Source organism: Symphalangus syndactylus, chromosome 9 (genome assembly GCF_028878055.3).
Source record: "Symphalangus syndactylus isolate Jambi chromosome 9, NHGRI_mSymSyn1-v2.1_pri, whole genome shotgun sequence".
Taxonomy (NCBI): domain Eukaryota; kingdom Metazoa; phylum Chordata; class Mammalia; order Primates; family Hylobatidae; genus Symphalangus; species Symphalangus syndactylus.
Genome location: NC_072431.2, coordinates 112,068,155 through 112,090,005, shown reverse-complemented (window position 1 = coordinate 112,090,005; position 21,851 = coordinate 112,068,155). Strand labels below are relative to the sequence as shown.

The 21,851-nt window shown below is 43.6% G+C and overlaps 1 protein-coding gene and 1 pseudogene across 1 annotated transcript in view; both read right to left on the bottom strand.

The window, feature by feature from the left end:
* Positions 1-21,851, bottom strand: part of LOC129490288 (antiviral innate immune response receptor RIG-I-like) — a 337,723-nt gene that overhangs the window by 214,580 nt on the left and 101,292 nt on the right.
* The window catches only part of LOC129490281 (protein SPATA31F1-like), an 85,206-nt pseudogene that overhangs the window by 39,325 nt on the left and 24,030 nt on the right, over positions 1-21,851 (bottom strand).

Genomic DNA, 21,851 nt, shown 5'->3' with positions numbered 1-21,851 from the left:
TCAAGACAAGTTTGGATAACAAGGGGAGCGGGAAAATTGATGTGGAGGACCAGTCGGTGTGATGAACAGGCTGGGCCAGAACAGCAGGTGACGAATATGCAGGTGCAAGACTGGCAGGGAAGGAAGACGGTCCGTTCACAACAGATGGATGGAGATGCTCAATCATCCTCAGGAACAAGCGCGGCTGCCACACAGCCCTGCCTGCTCCGCGCCAGCAGCTCCTCGCTCACCTGCAGGGCACGGCCCCGCCCCCAGAGGCTCTGCACTGGACCCACACTAGGGCAGGGCTACGGGAGAAAGAGCAGGAAGTGGGTGCGGAAGATGCCACGCTGCTGCAGGGGGGCCTCTCCGGGACTCACTGCCAGTGGACTCTTTCATTTTGCCTTCTTCCTCCAGGTTCCAAAACCAAACCCATTTTGTCTCCCCTGGTAGCTCTCATTCCTGAGAAAGGCTTTTACTGCTAGGGTGACCTGTTTGTCTAGGACCACGGGGCTGTCCACAACATGGGAACTTCAGGGTTGAACCCAGGGCAATTCTAGGCAAACCAGAACCCTTGGTTGTCACCCTACATTTTGCCCACTGTCCTCTCTTATTTCTCTTCCTCTTCAGTCAGTGAGAGAACCCAGATCGGCCTATTTGGTTCACACTTATGACTGAGTCGAATCCGTGTAGGGCATTTGTTTCCTCTGGTAGTCTACAACGAACAGAAAGGTAAGAAACAATAAGACATTCAACTCCTGTCTTTTCTCAGAATGGGGACCTCTTTAAAAAACGTCCAGGATATACTGGCTTCAGTGACTCCAACAAATAGAGAAATGAATCTAAATCTTGATGCCACAATCCATGTCTCGTTAACAAAAAATCAGAAGGGCCAGACAGCCCCTCACAGAGCCAATTCTATTCCTTCCAGCTCAGCCGCAGGAGTTTCTGAGGATGAGGAAATGGACCACACGCAAGCAAGGGGTGGGAGCTGGCAAGATTTCCCTGCCCTCCCCACAAGCTATCTGCTGGACCCAAGCTCTAGGAAGAAAAGCTTTGTGAAAAGACTTCTGGCTTCACTAATTAATTCACATTAAAGAATTAATTATAAAGTAAAGCTGAAGGAGAAAATTAATTTTAGAAACACAAGAGGTTACAATTTTTTTTTTTCCTGGAGATGGGGGAGGAAACACAGTTTTTTTCGTTTTCATCCTGGGGGCACAGGCTGGGAGCTGTCCAGTCGATAACCTGGCCATCAGAACAAGGTTTGTAATTAAAAGGTCAGTGACCTGGAAAGCCAGGGCCCCACTCCCAGAGCTTCTCAGTAATGACGGAGCTATTAAATTAAGACTGTTATGAAATCAATGCTAAAAAAGCTTTCATGGTAACGAGATTCCATTCAAGGACATGCAAACTACCTCATGAAATGGACGTAAATGATAAAAAAAGAAAAGTAATAAAAGAGAGTTAAATTGAAATCTGTGTAAGAATTTACTCCCCCTTGATATATTCTACAGAGAAGCCCTTCACCTCTAGCCCACTACCAAGGTTGGGACCGCCAGATTTCTTCAAGTTCATTTCCAGCAAGGAGGTGGTTTTGCTACCGGGGTTTCTGCTTCCAGGAACTGTAGAAGGATAGGATCTAGTTTCACCTTTTGGAATGAGAAAGTATGGTGGTGTGTTTTATTTGTTTCATTTGCCTGCCCCAACCAGGACCATTTCTTGGATGAGGCAGGAAAAAGCCTTTTACTTAGACACTTGAGAAGGACACAGTAAGTGTGAGCCAACACCACCCAGGCCCCACTGTGCAGGGTTATACAGAAAAATAGATGATGTTTGTCTTTCCTAGAAGCTTGCTTTGCAACAGATATGTTAGAGTAAGTTAACAGACAACTCTATCCCCCTCCCCCACCTCGCCCCCCTTACAAACAAGCATCACTATTACCCACCTCATCCTCAGCCTGCCAAACATGTTTGGAAGCAGATTGCCTCCTACATTTTGTGGTTGGATAGGGTGTCAAATCAACACAAGCCTATTGACGACAATTTCCAAGCCTCTAACTTTCTGGACTATTGCTGTTTTTACATTACTCTAACCTCCTGGATTGCAGCCTGCTTAAAGCCCCAGATATGATGCCTGCCTGGCAAGAACTGCTTCTATATATAGACTGGTTCTATGAGGGCTTAAACCCCACACACAGTCCAAATATCTTGATGTGTGGCTGACTCTGTAGTTGATGTGTCATCTGCAGAATCAAGTGGTTGGAAGGAAAACAAAAACGTTTATTCTAATACTCTGAAGGTGAGCAGCTGCTTTTCTCTTTCACCCAAAATATTCCCAATAAAAGGAAGAAATGTTGTAAATTACACAAAATGGCAATATAAACTTCAAAGAAAATGATAAATGATTCTAATAACTTCATGTTTCTCATTAATGGCTCCATGTTCAGACTTTAAAGCATCCGAAAGAGATCTCAAAACAAAAAACAAAAACAAACAAACAGGAAAGACCTTTGCAAACCAATGCTCTTCCATCCCTCTCCCACTCATTCCCCACTCGCCCTCACCCAGCACCCCCACCAGAAGTCAGAGAGCACAACACTTAACCCGTGGGTAACACGGGCAGGATGCAGCCCCTGCTCCCGGCTGCAGTTTCACAATGAAACAAACTCAGCTGATGCACTTAAAGTAACCCTCATTTTCCACCGAACTGACATGCACTACAGGGACCTCAATTTCTATATTAAATATTAAATAATATTAAAAGAAAAACAAAATTGGATTTGCCTTTTCAGGAAAGAGATGTTTATTAAAAAAAAGAAAGTCAAGATTATAATTCAAGTCAGTGCTCCACTGCAATTCCCTGAAGTGACATTGCTAGGAAAAGCCAAGACTCCAGGAGCTGAGAGCCCTCCCAGAGCCAGTGCTCCAAGCCCAGCACTGCAAGGCTTCTGCAGGGAGTCCAAGAGCACGGATGCCAGGACCCAGGCCCCTCCTGGTCCAGACGACCAGCAAGCCAACTTGCTTTCCTTCCACAACAACTATTAGGGACCCGGTAGATGTTCACCCTCATCCCCATCGGAGACGGTGCCAGGCCGTGCTGAGCGTAGAAACCTGACCCTGGAACAGCCCGAAATTTGAAAAGTGAAGTTTAAATCTGTGAAGGGGCTTTTCTTCCCCAGACACCAATCAAACCTTGGAATTCTCTGCCCAGAAAAGGTCCTGCCAGAACCTACTCCATTGGGATTCAACTCGGAAATGGATAATTACTGACTGAAGCAGCATTTTAGAGGATAATGGAGATGGGTGATTAACCTCAGAGATTCCAGGTTTAAGTACGGGATAAACTCATGTGGTTCTCTTTAGAGGACGAAGGGCAGGATAGCATCTCAAGGTGCCAGACGCCTAAAATTCTAAAAACTCTAACCCAAGTTAGGGGTCAAGAAGGAATTATATCCACTGTACCAATAAACAGTCACCTTCCGGTCCTTGCTCATGTGCCACCCTCTTAGAGACACTCTGATATTCATGTTGTTTAAGATCACAGTCCAGTCCACACCAACCCTGGCGTTCCTCAGCCCGGCTCCCTGCTTCATTCATCAGTATCCATGGCGCTCAGCATCTGACATCCGACCTATTTCATTTTCCCATTTGTTAATCGTCTGCCTTCCCTCCACTAGAATTTAAGCTCTGCGAGGGCAGGGATTTTGTCTGTTTGGTTCTCTGCTAAATTCCTGATGGGAGTCCGGGGACAAGGCATAGGGTGCACAATGACTCTTGGATAAATTGATCAGTTGGATTTTTTTTCCTAAAGAAGCAACAAATCATAATTGCACAAAACAGTTTTCTCTCTACAGTAATTATTAGCCAAGTAACTCAAAAGAAGTATTATTTAGTCCAGAGTTTCTCTCTCTCTCTCTCTTTTTTTTTTTGCTCCCTCTCTCAGTCAGGGATTTATTAAAATTAAACAGATTAGATGGAGCTCCTGATACTAAAACTGCTCAGCAAAGCCTGCGGTGGGGAAGTGCCGAGCAAACACCAGAGACATTTGTCTCTAAATTGCTCTAAATACCTTCTGCAAATGAAATTCTAACCCAGCTGCGTTTGAGAGAAAATGAGGACTAACTGGTCATTGTCGGTGGAAGAGAAGATCGGGCAGTTATAATATTGCACAATATACTGGAGCTAAGGATCTCTCGGCAACCATAGATTTTGTCTCAGGTTACCCTGGGTAATCAGCTCAGCTTTTAGGCTCAGCTTTCCCCAGCTTCAGTGCTTTGATGAGAGAGCTGAAATCCCTAAGCTTTTATGATTAATTACTCCCCATAGGTACACATATTTCAAGGAAAAACTCCTTTACGGCATGATGCTTGCGGAGTGGCGAGGCCAGCCAACAAACTCCAAATTTTAATAATCTCTTAATGATAGGGGGGGCTGGCACAATGCAGCCAGCCAGCAGCCACACAGTGCTCCTTACCAACTCTGTCACGGGGACCCAGCCTTGGGGCTGCCGCGAAGCAGCTGCCTGTGGTGAAGTGTTTGGGTTTCTTCTGCCCAAACCCTGTTAGTGCAGCCCCCGGACATGATCGCGTGAAGGGACCAATGGTTCCTGCTGCATCCCTTCAGTGGGACATCACAGAGCAGACCTAAGAAATATCACCCACCCATTCCAGCCAAAACTGACTGAAAGCTCAAAACTCAGAATTTCAAGGCTGGCATTCCAGCTCCTTAAGGAAAAAGAGTTTTGCTTTGGGAGGAAGAAAGTTCACTTTTGCCCTTCATGGTATATAAGGACGTTTAAATGACTTCCTAGGTTTCTAGAAAATTACATGTATAAAGAATTGAAAAGTCAGGTTTCTTTGTTGTTTGTTTTCATTTTACAAAAAAGAAAAATACCCTAAATTCCAACCGAACCAGAATAGATTGTCTCTTCAGACAATATTGAATTTGTCAGGGTCCATTTTATCCCTGCTTACAGAAATACCATAAAACCACTAATTTACCACCTCAATCTGTAAATCGGACTGACCCCAAGCTTGACTTTAACCTGACCTTGTTAGTCATCTCGTTTCCCTTGCCTTTCATTTCTTTCTTCCTCATTCTCTATTGAAGCAGCTGAATTCCTAACCTAAGCTAGTCATCCTGCAGCCAGGGTCACTGACACAGAGCGGACCAAAAACCAGAAGTCCTCCACAGTCTCATCCAATGGGCCGACTCTGCTGCTGAATGCTGCCTTTGCCATGATGGACTGGACTAAGTCCTCCATGCTTAATTACCCGAATCGTGTCATCTTGCCGCTCCACTGTCAGGTAAGAAACCTGCATGCCCCACTGGGGGGCTTGCCTCAGCCCCACTGCCCCATGAGTGGGCAGCTCTAGGAAGTCCTGGTGGCTCAGCACCTGCCTTGCACCGTGGCTTCCATCTGCCCCAGCCCCAGTTCCCCTGCAGGCCACGCTGCACGGCCCTGTGGAACCTGTACCTTTCTTCTTTAGGAATGCTCTCCTGGTTGCAAGTGGGCTCTGGCGGACCCGGGAATTCTGTAGAAACTTCACTGCCGTGGCAATCTGGTGAGAGAGAGAAAATAGAGGAGTAAACTTCACTTCAATAGTCTGAATTTCAAGATTAAAAATCCTGGGAGTTTTTCCCAGCTCCACAGAGACAAGCATACTATTGTGGTCAAATTTATAACCAGTTATTTCTTAAACTTAAAATCCACCTAAATGAAAGGCGATGTTGTTTCCCTGTCTTCACTGGCTTCCTGTATCTGAGTCTGTCAAATCTAATCCTTCTGCCGAGCTTCAGGCCTGCGATGATCCTTCCTGTTCCACCTGATCTCCATTCGAGCTGATTCTTCATACTCCCCGGCAGATGTGGCCATGCACACCCATGTCGCCGCCCTTGTGCCCCATATGCTGTCTTTCTGGAAGGCCTCCCTTTCCTGCCTCCACCTGTCTAAACGTTACCCCACGCGCACGTACACACACACACACACACACACGTTCTCTATCAGCACAGCCCTTTTATAGTCTGTTGATTCCTCGAAGCCTTGCCTAAATAAGCAAGCCATCTCTGATCTCCCTATTCTGTTCAATTCTTCAGTGCCTGTACTGTGTACCATATAATTGAAGACATAATTACACCGTCTTCTAATGTTCAGCCTGCCTCCCCAACTACACTGCAAGCAAATGAAGGGCGGAGACCACGCTGTGTCCAGAGCCTGGCAAAGTGCTGAGGGCGTCCGGGCTGGAAGGGATTATGTCGGAGACAACACCCACTGCCATTCACACTGGCCCCCCTTCTGCACTGGAGCTGAGTTCTGAAGAGCCTTCAAAGGGCAAAGTTTGGAGTTTCATGGCTAAAAGCTGACAGATTGACAGATTGTCTACCTGCCTCTGGTAATGAATATTATTTAATGAAATATTCCTGTCTCCACATAAGCCAGGCAGGGGATGGAAGGGGCACCGCTGCAGGTATTAACCTTCACGTCACTCAGCACACGCGAAGTGTGTGTTTACGCCTGGCTTGTCTACTTTCCACCCCAGACACCAGCCCTATGGATGGGAAACGCCCACCTGCCCCAGGTAGGAAAGGGGCTGTTTTAAATGACTGCTATTATTTGCTTCATCACAACCAAAGGAATAATATGGTCCCATGTTACAGATAAAGTCAACAGGCCCTGCAGTTCACTCATAAGTTGTTGAAAGAAAAAATTTCTAAGGCTAGATGTAAGGAAGTTTTCTAAGATCCTTCAAACTAAGGGAAGCAGTCAAACAGAAAGTACTGTGACTGTAAGTGAAATACAAGTTACAAATCATCTCCTTCCCCATATTTTATATGAACGTAATCCTGAGACCAAACAGACTCTTGGAGAACAAAAGATATGAGGATAAATCAAAGAAAAAAAGCCAGAGAAAAGCCTGTATTCATTTTCCCTGTAACCCCTCTGTGGGAGGCTTACCCTAGACATTCCCCCTAAAGGATGAACTCAGTATCTTGACTTTTCAGATCTGGACCTGTCACCGACAGGACATACTAGTGTCCCTTGAGAGCCAAGCCCAGCTCCGCACAGATTATCATCTGTCCTCCAATGCTGCCAACAGTACTAACCACCATCATGAACCACAGTAACGGACCAGTTCTAGACTAAAGAAAAATGAATGCTCAAGATTCTAGAGCCCCCAAACGGCATACTCACCCCTTAAGCCCCTCAACCAGATCGCCTCAGGTCACACCAAAATCAAGAGAAATCTAACAAACATCTATAACACTGATGCATTTTAATGAAGAGATGGGAGAAGGGAAGAAGGAAACAAGAAGAGAAAAAAAGAAAAGGGGATGGGTAGAGGTGGGAAAGGTGAAGAGAAGGAGGCAACAGTACATGAGGAGCTATAACAGAAGAGAGGGGGAAAAGGAGAGAGGAGAAATGGGAGACAAGGAGAAAAACCAATGGAAGTGAGGCCCCTGCTCTGGAAAAAGAATGAACAGGTACCCAGTCACTGGCCCCCAGGGTCAGCGCCAGTATGCACAGCTCAGACGGCATGGGGATAGTTGTTCTTCACCTGGACAAAAAAATACACCTTCAACACACAAGAAAATTACACTATTCGTATCATGCGGTAGTCTGCATGCTGTGTGTGATAAGTGTACCAGGTGTCAGCGGAAATGTGGATGAACAGGTCTTAAGCAGAAGATGCTAATAGTTCAGCTCCTATCATTACCCATAGAAACAGAAATCTTTCCTTCATCCTTCCAAAATTTTCCATGACAGAGAAAGAAAACAGAATCCCACCACTGGAACACACAGGTTTCACCTTGCTTTTTTAATATAGTCCTTGGTATATGCATTTCTGGTTAGAGAGCAAAGTTCTAATGGGTTTAATGGTGCACTCAATGCAGTGCTTGGTGCATTCCATCAATTTTTTTTTAAAAATTGCAACTCTTATTTCTTTAAATACATTAATCAGCCTAGTGTAGGCAAAACGGATCCATCGGACAATGCAATAAACATAAATTATCATCTATCCAACATGCATAATGGCTTAAAAATACATAATAGCAGGTGTAGTTTAAATGATTAGTTATTACACCTGTGGTGGGTCTGATTCAATTGGGAAAAATCATCTTTAATAGGTTAAAAGGTTTAGATCACCATGCTTTCCTTAAAGTGGCTGCAGAGAGGGAATGATGGAGTGCTCTGTCATTAGTAATTCATTTAAGAAGAACGTGGGGGATATAGCAAAGAACAGCATAAACGAGCAAATCCAATTTAAACATCAGGTAAAGTAGAAAACACCTTTTTAAAAAGCAAGATAAATGAATTTGGAAGGGAGATGAAATTGACGCATTTATTTTAACGGGAATTTGACAAAGTCCCGGCACACTTCAAACTTGCAAAAACATGAACAATTTCTTTTAAAGTTTCCATTCACTAATTTCAAGTCATATAAAATAATACTGCCAAACACCTACATAAAGTATATTTGGGGCTTGTTTATGTTCCTCTTGATCTTTGTCTGAAAATGCAGGCGACAGGCAAATCACATATTTAACAGCATCGACATCACTACACTAGATGCAAAAATATAAAGCACTCAAATAGCCCCAACCTAATGGGATGAATAAGCAAGATACCCTGAGAGGGGGCAACATGTGAGTGTGAACATATGAAAACCTCTCTCCTCCTTTCACCAATTATTTCTTCAGTTACTCTTGACTCTTCTCCCTCCCTCTCCGCAAGGAACTGGCACTACAAAATGGGGGGAAGGACCTGTCCAATCTAGAATTTTATAGCCCCATGATTCATACATCGACGGGAGAAGATTTTGCAAAACTCTTTACCCATAATGCTAACATCTTCACACACTAAATAACTGACAGGGCGCTCGGTTTGTGCCTTTCACCCACCTATTGTTGGGCACTTTTCATTAATTTCATGAAGCAATTCAACTGACTTTCCTCTGCAGAGGCCCAACACACACAACACGCTTTTGTTGGATTCGATGATGGGGTGCCTGCAGCCTGTCCTGTATTATAGTTTGATTTTCTAATTAGAAGATGAATGTGACTATTCATGGGTTATATTTGTGCCCAACTAAATTACATAAATTCAGGCCAAATCTTCCACCTCAATGTCAAAGATGTAAAACAGAGACAGGAACTTTATTGCACATGTTGTGGGAGTGCAGCAAGCCAGGGCGAATTCTGGCGCTAAGCTGCTGATGCCACCATTGAAGCCGCTTGCTGGTGAGCCTGTGATAAATATGGAATCAGCATTCCTTTCCCTTCCTCTTGCACTGAGTTCTTAATGAGTGCACCTCGAATTACTAATAGCTAGTTTAATCAAAATAAAGAAGACAAACTCCGAAGAAAACAGACCACAGTTTCTGCCCCCCATCCATCCCTCTGACCCTACCTTCTGTCCCCTTCTCCACCCAAAGCAAAATAAAACAACCCTGCCACCACCAACTCCACAATTTTGGGGAAATTTCATAATTTTCACTATGTGTCACTTAGAGATAAAACTGAGGTGCAAGGAAGAGGAGTAAATTCTTGTCTTTGCAGTCTCATAACAATGGTTACACTGGAGTCACTGCCAGCAACTTGGAAAAAACAGTAGGGGGACTTCAGTTGAAAAACACCTTTAGATCCAAGATGACTGGCCAATTGAGAGAGATTTGTATTTGAGAGAGCAGGATTTATAACTGTATAAATCAATGGAATACAGTATACTCAGGGGTTATCTACTATGAACTATGTGCTGTTAAATGCATTGTGTAGGGTAAGTAATCCCCAGTGAGAAGAACTGAGGTTCCTGACAGTCCTCACCAAAGAGATGCTTCCTATGTGTTTTCCACTCTCCTACAAAAAACCTGCACATTGTAATCTTCAGAATACACACTTTATTTTCTGCACGAGGGGGACAGGAGGACAGAGCCTGCCTAATAATGAACCTGGGGTTTGAGGGAGCCTTAGCACTTTGCACCTGACATGTAAACCTGATGCATTGTCTCCAGTGACACTTATTTGGAATGCCACCAATTCCAGCACTCCTGTGTACTACATACACATCTATCTCCTAAGATGTGAGCATTCATTAGCCATCTTAAAATATTAAAAATATTCAAAAATTAATGACACTAACAACCAAAGCCAAGTCCTTTTAACCCAGAGAGATCACAACTAGAGGGCAAAAGAAAATGACCAATATAATCTACGGGCCCGAAACCCCATTCCAGCGCCACACTGCTCCACGTGCGCTGCTCAGAAGATTAAATTGCCTGTGAAAGGTTCCTACGTTCATACTCTAAAGTAGATACCCAGAATCCTGTTAACAAGCGTTAGACCAAAGCCAACTCGAGTTTTAACAAGGACTGATTTAAAAAGCCAGGCACTGCCAAGAATGAGAGAACCCTCTTCAAACAGAAATGCTGCATTTTAGTAAGAAATCAGTACTCTGTCAGGAGTTCCTTGACAAATATGGTCATCGGCGGCACAAGGAAATTAGTTGCAAAGCAGCTGTTAATCAGAGAAACACATCGTAGAATGCTGATGCTAGCACTCGTGAAAAAATGCAACGGGCTAATTATGAAGCTATATATCTCACTAAAGAGGCCGTGTTCCTTGAGATTCCAGGCAGAGCACTCTCGGATCCAGGGTCCTAGGACAACATAATTCTGGTTTTCTACATGCAGGCTCCTCTCTGATCTACCATTCACAATGCCAGGCTCCCTGTTCTGTCTCAAGTCTACACGCTCTCTTTCTAGCTAGGGAACGGGCTGGGGAGGGAAGGAAGCAGCGGCAACCACAAGCCACATTCCACGAACATATCCAAAAGGTGACATATCCTAAACCGAGTAGAAGAAAAATCAAAAGAAAGGAAGCGTCGGAATTGTCATTCTTAGTGTGGTGGGAGGGCAAATGTGTGTGAGCTTCAATCCAGGAGATTTGCCCCAGCTGCCAAAATGAAAAGAAAGACTAAAAAAGCAGCAGGAATAAACAAAAACTAGAGGCAGTTCTGTGTGCAACCTCAAAGGGAGAAAGAAAGCTTCCAGAAAGCTGCTCTCAGAGTGTGACTGCAACTCAGGGAGGCCAAGGGCCCAACAGCCAGGTATGAGGGGAAAGTTAATATGCAGAGGAAGGCTCGGTCAGCCAAAATTCAATATGCGCCTCTGCAAGGACAAGGAGGAACAGGCTCCCCGAAACCAGACTAGTGGGAGTGGGGGGAGGGGCCTGCACACTCGGAGTAAAACCACTGGAATGGCAAGAGGGGAATAACCTTGAGGTGGACGAGCCCGCAGGCGGCAGAAGCGCAGAGCCAAAGTGCCCCCTAGCCGGAGGCGGCGGAGGCGCAGGCCGGGGCGGCTGCTCCGCTAACTCGCACAGCCCAAATTAAGTGTTTTCACTCAGGGAAAATGAAATGTTTTGCAAGATGAAACAGAATGAAAATTGAGGTGTTAGGTAATTACTAGTTTGCATTTACATATCACGGGCTGGCTCAACACCTATTCATTTTCCTTTTTTATTTTCAATTTTTAAAAATTGCTCATTAAAAATGAACAGATGACAGTGACAGGAATTTTTTTTGTACTCTTTCCCCTTCTCTGAGGGTTACAAAACCAAGAGGCAACTTTAGCCCATTTATCTATGATTAACACACACACAAAGGTATGTTTCATGTACATTAAGGGAGGAAAGGAGAAGGGAAAGTCAACAAAAAGCCAGGAAGTTCAACAATAAAGACAGTGCGTTGTACTCAGGTAGCCTCCTGCACCTGGGTAAGGAGCTGGCTAGCAAGTGCCCTGGCACTCAAGGAGTTAAAGGAAAGAGATTCTCTTTCGACTTGGAACTTCCTGGGTTTTGTCACTGTGTCCTTCCCATTGTTGATTTGGGTTACAACACTATACTAATTAAGCTTGTGGGCCCTAATTTCCTTTGTTTTACTTTACTTTCCTCTGTCCTTTTGTTTTTCACATTAAAGAAATAAAATTCTGCTGGTAGAAGTGCACAGGAGTTGACATGATAGAACATAATATATTTTAAGGCTATTGTGTAAATCTGTATTTAGGGAATTCTAAAGCATGCATTATTGACCCTAGTCTCTCTTAAAACTCATTGATATATGTAGTAAAAGCCTTTATGAAAAGCGGCAACTTCACATGCGCAAAAACTACCTTTCAAAGTGAAATATCTCTGCCATTTATTTTTTTTTCCCTTGGCCTTAGTTAAAAATAATGCATGAACTGCTTGCCAGAATGTCATTGTTTTGTTATTTGATTAAAGTAGTTCTTCCAGAAATGCATATTGAAATAAAAAGCATCTTAAACCACCACGCACTATTTAATGTCAAGGGACAGTGATCTTAGGGACGTAAGGGTGACTTTGGAGAGGTGTCCGTGTCCAGCCGAGGACTCTGGGTGCCAACTTCCAGCCCAAAGGGCGCTGGTGCAGTGGAGGAGCACAGCTTGAAAAGCAGAGCTGCTGATGCAGAGGGCGACAGTCACCACGCCACAGAAGGAGCTGTGGAGCACACGCCGGCCTGGAAGAAATGAAACCCTTGCTTGTGGGTTGGGAAGATCAAAGTTCCTTTTTAGGAAAGGTTGAGAAGGAAAAGCGTTTTTCTCCTTCAGGGAGAAAGAAAAGCAAATTTAAATGCCTTGTCCCCACGCATCCCCACCTGAATTTAGATAGCAGCCCCTCTAATTTTTGATGCAACCAACAAAGCAGTTACCCAAAGAGGGGAGAAAAAAAGGATGACATTTGCCTTTTCCCTGGCTTTGAAATGCAACTGGCAGCAAATTGTTTGAAGTACTGTTTAGAGAAGAAACTGTAATAGCCTTCATACTGAAAAGAGGAGGAAAATGCCATTATACACGGATCACGGTAGCAGTGACCTCAACAGAGAAGGCAAACGAGTTGGCTGCAAGTTGGAGGTTCGGCCAGCGTGCCAGGAACGGAAATAAAAGGTTTATGCGCCAGAGATGAGTGGCAAGAGCTGGGTGCTCGATCCCAAGAGATACCAAGGAAAGACAAGTAGTTCAATTCCTTAACATGACGTCTTTCAACAGCTCCTCGACTGCTCCTTCTTCCAGTATCCCCTGGTTTTATATTTTCAATATTCCTCTAATTTCCCTGCACTGTTAAAGAGGAAGCAGAGAGCACCCAGCCTTCATGTTGTAAAATTAATGAAGGTGTCAAGCTGTTGAGTTAAATCACTCTAAAGGAATGTAATGACTCAGTGTCCAAGATGCTCCCTGAGAGAACTGTGAGCTCACACAGTGATGGTGGCAGGTGACTCCAACACTAAAAATATGTGGCACACAGTCACGAGCACCTCCCTAATGATACGACTGCCTCTATTTCCTAGTCTCTTTCTCTCCACCAGTGGTTGAATTTCATGCTTTTTGAAAGGTATTTCTCCTAACCTCCAGTAGCTTCAGATGCTCAGCAGATTAAACCCTGCTTCAGTTTCCACTTCTTTTGAAGTTCGGCCAGATGGAGATTGGTGAAGCTCTCTAGTCACGCACTAATGAACTGAGGGATGATTAGGAAGGAGATGAAGAAAGGTTGTGTCATGGATAATGGCAACCTCAAACATTAAGGCATCACTGGAGGTCAGCTACTGAATAGGTGACCACCAGCGGGTGCAAGGCAGGATCCCCTCTCAAGGGCTTAGGGCCACCTGCCCTAAGGGCAAGAGATGGGCTCCTGAATTCCAAGGAAGATAAGCTCTGGACCAAAAAATTCTGTTTACCATCAGCCCACACTCTGCACAAAACTAAAACCTTCAAGGAATCTTCAAAAGGCACTTCTAGGCCAAGCACAGTGGCTCATGCTTGCAATCCCAACACTTTGGGAGGCCGAGGCAAGTGGATCAATTGAGGCCAGGAGTTTGAGAAGAGCCTGGCCAACATGGCGAAACCCCATCTCTACTAAAAAAAAATACAAAAATTAGCCAGGTGTGGTGGTGCATAGTCTCAGCTATCGGGTGGCTGAGGCACAAGAATTACTTGAACCTGAGAGGCAGAGGTTGCAGTGAACCAAGATTGCACCACTGCACTTCAGCCTGGGTGACAGAGTGAGACTCCGTCTTGGAAACAAACAAACAAACAAACAAACAAATAAATAAATAAAAGGCAATTCTACCAAACACTCCATAAGAAAATTAGAGAATTACCTAATGCTAAAAAATAAATTTGAATACCAAAAAAAGAACTACTCATAGCCTAGAATGAGTTCAAATTTAGAAGACAGCAACAAACAAATTTTCTTTTCTTTTTTTTTTTTTTTGAGACAGAGTCTCGCTCTGTCACCAGGCTGGAGTGCAGTGGCGCGATCTCAGCTCACTGCAACCTCCACCTCCCAGGTTCAAGCAATTCCTGTGCCTCAGCCTCCCAAGTAGCTGGAACTACAGGCACATGCCACCACACCCGGCTAATTTTTGTATTTTTAGTAGAGACAGGGTTTCACCATGTTGGCAAGGATGGTCTCAATCTCCTGACCTCATGATCTGCCCGCTTCGGCCTCCCAAAGTGCTGGGATTACAGGCGTGAGCCACCATGCCTGGCCCACAAATTTTCTTTTTTTTTGAGATGGAGTCTCGCTCTATCGCCCAGGCTGGAGTAAAGTGGCATAACCTCGGCACTGCAACCTCTGCCTCCTGGGTTCAAGCGATTCTCCTGTCTCAGCCTCCTGAGTAGCTGGGACTATAGGCACATGCCACCACGCTTGGCTAATCTTTCTATTTTTAGTAGAGACAAGGTTTCACCATGTTGGCCAGGTGGGTCTCGAACTCCTGACCTCAAGTGATCTGCCCGCCTCAGCCTCCCAAAGTGCTAGGATTTACAGGTGTGGGCCACCACGCCCAGCCTAAGAATTTTCTTTAGACCCACCAGAAAACAGAAGAAAGTAAACAATCAAGATCTGCTACTAACAGGATGCCACCAAGTCCTAGATCCTGCTACAGGCTGAGCATCCCTAATCTGAAAATCCAAAATCCAAAATGCTCCAAAATCCAAAACTTTTTGAGTGCCAACATGACGGTCAAAGGTCATGCTCAAAGGAAATGCTCACTGGAGCATTTTGGATTTGGGATTTTCAGATTCAAGATGCTCAACTAGTAAGTATTATGCACATATTCCAAAATCTGAAAAAATCCAAAATCCAACACTTTTAGTCCCAAGCACTTGGGATCAAGAATACTCAACCTGTATTACCTTTGATTCTTTTATGGCCTAAACAAAAAAACTACAGTATGGGTTCCAAAAGTGTAATTCATAATGCAGTAAACTGGCAGACTTAAAAATCTTCAAATTGCACTTTGGGAGGCCAAGGTGGGCAGATGACCTGAGATCAGGAGTTCGAGACCAGCCTGACCAAAATGGTGAAACCCCGTCTCTACTAAAAATACAAAACTTAGCTGGGCATGGTGGTTCACACCTGTAATCCCAGTTACTTGGGAGGCTAAGGCAGGAGAATCACTTGAACCCAGGAGGTAGAGGCTGCAGTGAGCTATCGAGCCACTGCACTCCAGCCTGGGCAACAGTCCAAAAAAAAAAAAAAAAAAATCAGCCAGGCGCAGTGGCTCACACCTGTAATCCCAGCAAATTGGGAGGCTGAGGCGGGCAGATCATGAGGTCAGGAGATTGAGATCATCCCGGCTAACATGGTGAAATCCCATCTCTACTAAAAATACAAAAAATTAGCTGGGTGTGCCGGCACTCGCCTGTAGTCCCAGCTACTAGGGAGGCCGAGGTAGGAGAATCGCTTGAACCTGGGAGGCAGAGGTTACAGTGAGCTGAGATCACGCCACTGCACTCCAGCCTGGAAGACACAGCAAGACTCTGTCTCAAAAAAAAAAAAAAAAAAAAAAAAAAAAAAACCAGCCAGGCGCAGTGGCTCACGCCTGTAATCTCAACACTTTAGGGGGCCAAGGCGGGCGATCACGAGGTCAGCAGTTCGAGATCAGCCTGGCCAATTTAGTGAAACCCCATCTCTACTAAAAATACAAAAATTAGCCGGGTGTGGTGGCATGTGCCTGCAGTCCCAGCTACTCGGAAAGCTGAAATGAGAGAATTGCTTGAACCCAGGAGGCAGAGGTTGCAGTGAGCTGAGACCACACCATTGCACTGCAGCCTGGGTGACAGAGTGATACTCCATTTCAAAGAAAAAAAAAATCTTCAAATTGACAGTAGAATGACAAGGATTGGAAACTTACTATTCAGTCATATACAATCAGCTACTGTCAGAGGAAAGTCACCTTCCTCACCAAGCACACCAGCCCCAAAGAGTGGCCAGAAATGGGCTCTCCATGGGGACAAGTTGGTAGTCTGGTTCCATTTTCTAAAAAAGCAGTATCTAACACAGGTCACACCCTTGTAGATGACTTCAGAAGTAACATATCAACACAAAGTGTGAAACACAGGAAAGCAATACAAACTATACTGCTGACGCAGATGAGGAAAATGTCATTTTTTTTTTTTTTTACACATCTTTCAGAGGTAATGACATAAGGGCTGTGAAACTGATTATCACGGCCATCGTCAGATTTGTACCCACAGACTGTCTTTAGTATCAAGGTACAAGTTTGGAAGAGAAACTGAATCAAGAGATATCAGTCCAATTGCCTTCTCTGATAAACCCCAATTTAGAAATTTTCAGCTCAGTGAGGAAATCCATCACGCACAAGAAGAACCCAAAGGTAGTCCTCATGGCTTTGAACCATTCAGCAACCTTTCACTAAATACCATAAACATCCCTATTATTAGCCAGCACAGCTACCAATAAACAAACACACACTTTAAAAAATAAATGATCCGGCCAGGCATGGTGGCCCACGCCTATAATTCAGCACTTTGGGAGGCTGAGGCAGGAGGATGGCTGGAGGCCAGGAGTTCGGGACCAGCCTGGACAACATAGTGAAATTCCATTGTTTCAAAAAAAATTTGTTTTTTTTTTAAATAGCTGGGCGTAGTGGCGCTCCAGCTACTCGGGGGGCTAGGTGGGAGGATGGCTTGAGCTCAGGAGTTTGAGGTTACACTGAGCTATGATTGTGCCGCTTCACTCTAGCCTGGGTGACAGGCTGAGTGATCAATCAATTGATCAATCAATCAATCAGTCAATAAAACAAATGATTCCACAAAGGCCTACTGAGCACCAGAGCCATCTTGGCCAAGAGCCACTGTGTCCTACTAATAATGGGAAGATGAAAAGGAGGGTCTTTATGCCCTATATCTGATGCTCTTCCCCATCTTGGTCATCTAGGAGATGGCAGATGAGCATGTAATTTACTTATGAATAACACAAAATTTACACAATTCTCACCATTAAGCAAATCAGTTTAGTGAGCATCTTCCTCCTTTAAATCAATGGTAACTCCTTTCAAATTCTTCCCAGCTCTGTCTGAGAAACAGAGAAGTTCACTTTTTGTTATCTGAAGGACTATGAATTACCATCTTACTTTGTAACCTTCTTGGTTCTTCACATACTGTTCATAAGGTAAGATACCTGGAAATTACAAAAATCCCTAAATTTCCTCAATTTTGCACAAGCTTCCTGAAACATCCCTCAGCCTTTTCTGCTCACTGTCCTTCCTCTCTCACTTCTTGCCTGTTTAAACACATGGACATGGAGTTATTAACTTTTACAGGAAAACCAAACAAAATAAAATAATGTTGAAGCAATAACGCAGTGATGTCAGGCTGCAGCTAGCACCATTTATCTGTGGGAATCTGATTAGCGCTCGAGTGGCAGAGCTACCTGGAAAAGTGCTCACAATCAAATAAAAGAATCATACCAAAACATTAACCTGATGGCTAAAAACTCCACATTTAAACTGTTAAAGTAATAAAGGAGCTTTTATTGAGTATTTTTGATATTTCATTATGCCCGAAATTGACGAGGACTCCCGGATACATTTTCTAGACTTTTGGTTCCTCAAATCAAATGCTCTCTTGGACTTTTTTTTTTTTTTTTTTTAACTAAAAGGAAACAGCATTTCTTGTAAGTTTGAATGAAAGGATTAAAGCTTCTCCTAGAATATCGATAACAGTCTTGGGTGCAAACACAGCCAAACGCTGCCACAAACAGAAGCCTTTTTTTGGTTTATGTACTTTAATTCTGAACTTGCTGATAAGCCAGCAGAGAATTTTCCTACAAGATTTTTTTTTTTTACCTTACACAAATACTGTCATGAACCTCGCCTCTCATGTCCCCACTCAGTGCCTCAGATTCCTTCATTGCTATAAAATAAGTGGTTAAACAGATGACCTTCAGGACCCCCTACCTGTGCCATTTTATAATTTCTAAGTTGATTCCATGAGGCAGCCGCTGATACCTGGGCCAGAGATATGGGCTTAGATCAAGGACAAGACCCAGTCTTTCCAGATTTCATCTCTCCACTGACACCCAATTCAAAAAAAGGAGAAAATCAACAGAGAAGGAGGAGACAGGGAAGAGCAGAAGAAATCAGGGCAGCCAAAACAGATATTACAAATTCCATATATTTTATACACTGCGAAGCTTTACTCACACTACTTACTATTTATTTTATATACAAGCTTAGTTATCTGATATCCAAATCATAGAAGATAAAAGCTGCAAATGAGAACGGAGGAAGGAGCCAGCTAGTACAGAGACACAGAACAAAGATGTGACAGCAAAAAAAAAGCCTAACAGCAAATGTCAAGAGAGAAACATCCATGAAAAGCAAACAAAAAAATTCAAAAAGCTTATTAGTCTGGGGTCATTTAGAATCGGTGGAGTCATTCAAGTAGGGGCAAATATACAACATACCTATATTTCAACAGGTTTTGAAAACAGCTATGCTTATAACACCATATAAACATGTTCATCTAAAATGACAATACTGAGTCATCACGATTAAATTATATTTCAGATATTCAGCTTAATAAAGCAAGAAAGTATGTAATCCATTTTACATAATTCCCAGCCAAAAGTTTTAAAGTGTTTTGTTTTGTTCTGCTTTCAAATGGCTCCTGATGAGCATCCAGAAAATGTGGCTATCCAGAATGCCTCATTCTAGGACGTGCCAGAGATGGTGGTTTTCCTGAATTGAACAAGAACAGCTTTGATTCATGTTAGATTAAGAAGCAGGAAGGCAGAGATTAAATAATGAATAGTTACTGAGCATTCACGGGTCCTCACAGTACACCGGCCACTTGTAAAGTCAAAATAGAAGCAGGAAAGATGCTGTTTTTGCTGTAGCAATCTAAGACAAGGAAACAAGCCAAAAGAGATCTTAAGCCATCTGGTCCCACCCATGACCTAGGGACTCCCCTCTTCAACAACCCTGACAAATGATCAGGAAGCCTCCTCTTGAATGCTCATAATGAGCAGGGAAACTACTCCCTTAAGATACTGTCAGCTCATTTTCAGGAGTGCCTCTTTAAACTGAGTTGAAATCTCCTTTCCTGAACCTTCTATCCATTGGTCCTCGTTCTCTGTCTGGGAACAATATTAACTGATCCACTTTTTGAAACAATGCTGGATGAGGAATCAGGATAGACTGCTGTCACTGGCTATCTTTTCTATAAAAGCATTTATTTCCCTTACTCTGCTTAGTAACTAAAAGTGAACACTGGCCTCACTGTGTAACGGTTTCATAAATTCTGCTCTTTCGTTTGGTAAGAGCAGCCTTGCCCTTTCTGGGAGAGCCAAGACTACACCTGTAATGTCAGAATGCATTAGCAATAATAAGGCCACAGTAATCCAAGAGCCGACTTCATGAACACGTCATTCCAGAATGGCTAAATTCAATCAAATATGGCAGCGCTTCCTACAACGCTACGATCACTGGGGCCAGTGCGTGTGACGTGGGCCCACTTACTAGAAGCTGTTGGAAAGAGAAAGTGAGCACTCTGCTTTAAGACTGTAATAGACAGGGTTTTTACCAGCCCACAAGTGGTTCAGCATCATTCTTTCCCAGGAATTACCTAGAAATTCATTTAACATCTAAAGACTACAAATGAAACTTCAGAAGGTTAAAAGTATATAATGAGAAGGGGCCAAGGGGATGGTATTCACTCAACCTCACCTTAAATATGTATGATTCTTAGGGGGAAAAAAGTCAACACCCATAAGGTGGTAATCAAAAAGCAAAGCCAAAGATGAGCCAGGTTTAATTCTAACTTAGTCACCAACTTCTTCAGTAACTTTCAGAGCTACTTACCTTTCCTGTTTCTGCTTCCTCATCTGTAAAATGGAAATAATACTGCTTAGAGACTCACAAAGTGTTATAAGGAATAATTAGTTGGCATTTATGCAACACTTTTCATCTTCAAAGTAGGATTACAGACTATAAAGTAGAGTAGATGTGGCTTGAAAAATCTTTTTAAAACCCAAAATAAAAGATGAAAGCAAATTCAGAGAAGTAAAATCAGCTGACATCATCTCAGAGCAGCCAGATAGCTAGCTCTGCCTCCACAGGCACCCCCGTCTGCCCTAGTCAGTATTTGCATGTGGAGACAAAGGCATAAGAATATTTTATTAGGGAAAATGGGAGGAGATAGAAAGAAGAGAAAAAGGAGAAAGAGAAGGTTAGAGAAAAGGAATGGAAGAAAGTATAAAAGGGAGAAAAGATAAGAGAGAAAAAGAAAAGGAGAGAATAGAAAAACAGCAAGAAATAAAGGGAGAAAAGACAAATCTTATCCACTAGAAGAAAAACAAAAACAGGAAGAGAGGAAGAAAAAGAAAAAGAGAAATGGAAAAGAAAACTTCTTTAAGGGGATACTTTTCCTATTTCCAAAGAGAAAAGAAGATTAAAAAGTAAAAGGAAAGTTTAAAATGTTTAAAAAAAAAAAAAAGACAACGACAAAGAGCAGAGGATAGAAAAAGAGAAGATAAAGCTTTCAAGAGTATGTCTGGAAACCAGAAAGCTGGAAGAGAAATCATTAGCAAGTCCAGAGTGCGTCTACAGTGATACTGTGTGGATCAGTTCATTTAACGCTGCCCTGTACATTTACAGAAAAGTACCTCTGATATAATAAAGGCTCATAAACACGAAGAAATTGGGTTAGACCCGTTTCGAATTCCTGCCAAACAATGGTTCAGAAAAATGAAGCTCTATTTTAATTAGCTGGATTCACGAGTGATTTGATAACAGCAGATGCTGTCTGGATGCTTTCAGCTTGATGGGCTCCACATACATGAACTTAGAGTGGTTTTGATGCAATTAGGTGTTTCTTTCTGCTCCAACATGCCAGGCCTAAGGACCTGAGCCTACGTGTAGCCCCTACATGTTGCTAAATTTATCTGTATGTTAATATTCAAATCATGAAAATGAGAAGGGTGGCCACCATAAGGGAAGTAGAAAAGTAGTTTTCAGGGCTGGCCATGGTGGCTCATGACTGTAATCCAGCACTCTGGGAGGCCAAGGTGGGAGGATCACTTGAGGCCAAGAGTTTGAGACCAGCCTAGACAACACAGTGAAATCCTGTCTCTTCAAAAAATTTAAAAATTAGCTGGGCATGCCAGGCGCGGTGGCTCACACTTGTAATCCCAGCACTTTGGGAGGCCGAGGCGGCAGATCACGAGGTCAGGAGATCGAGACCATCCTGGCTAACAAGGTGAAACCCCGTCTCTACTAAAAATACAAAAAATTAGCTGGGTGTGGTGGCGGGCACCTGTAGTTCCAGCTACTCGGGAGGCTGAGGCAGGAGAATGGCGCGAACCTGGGAGGCAGAGCGTGCAGTGAGCCGAGATCGTGCCATTGCACTCCAGCCTGGGCGACAGAGCGAGATTCCGTCTCAAAAAAAAAAAAAATTAGCTGGGCATGTTGGCATATGCCTGTGGTCCCAGCTACTTGGGAGGCTGGGGCAGGAGGATCACTTGAGCTCAGAAGGTCGAGGCTGCAGTGA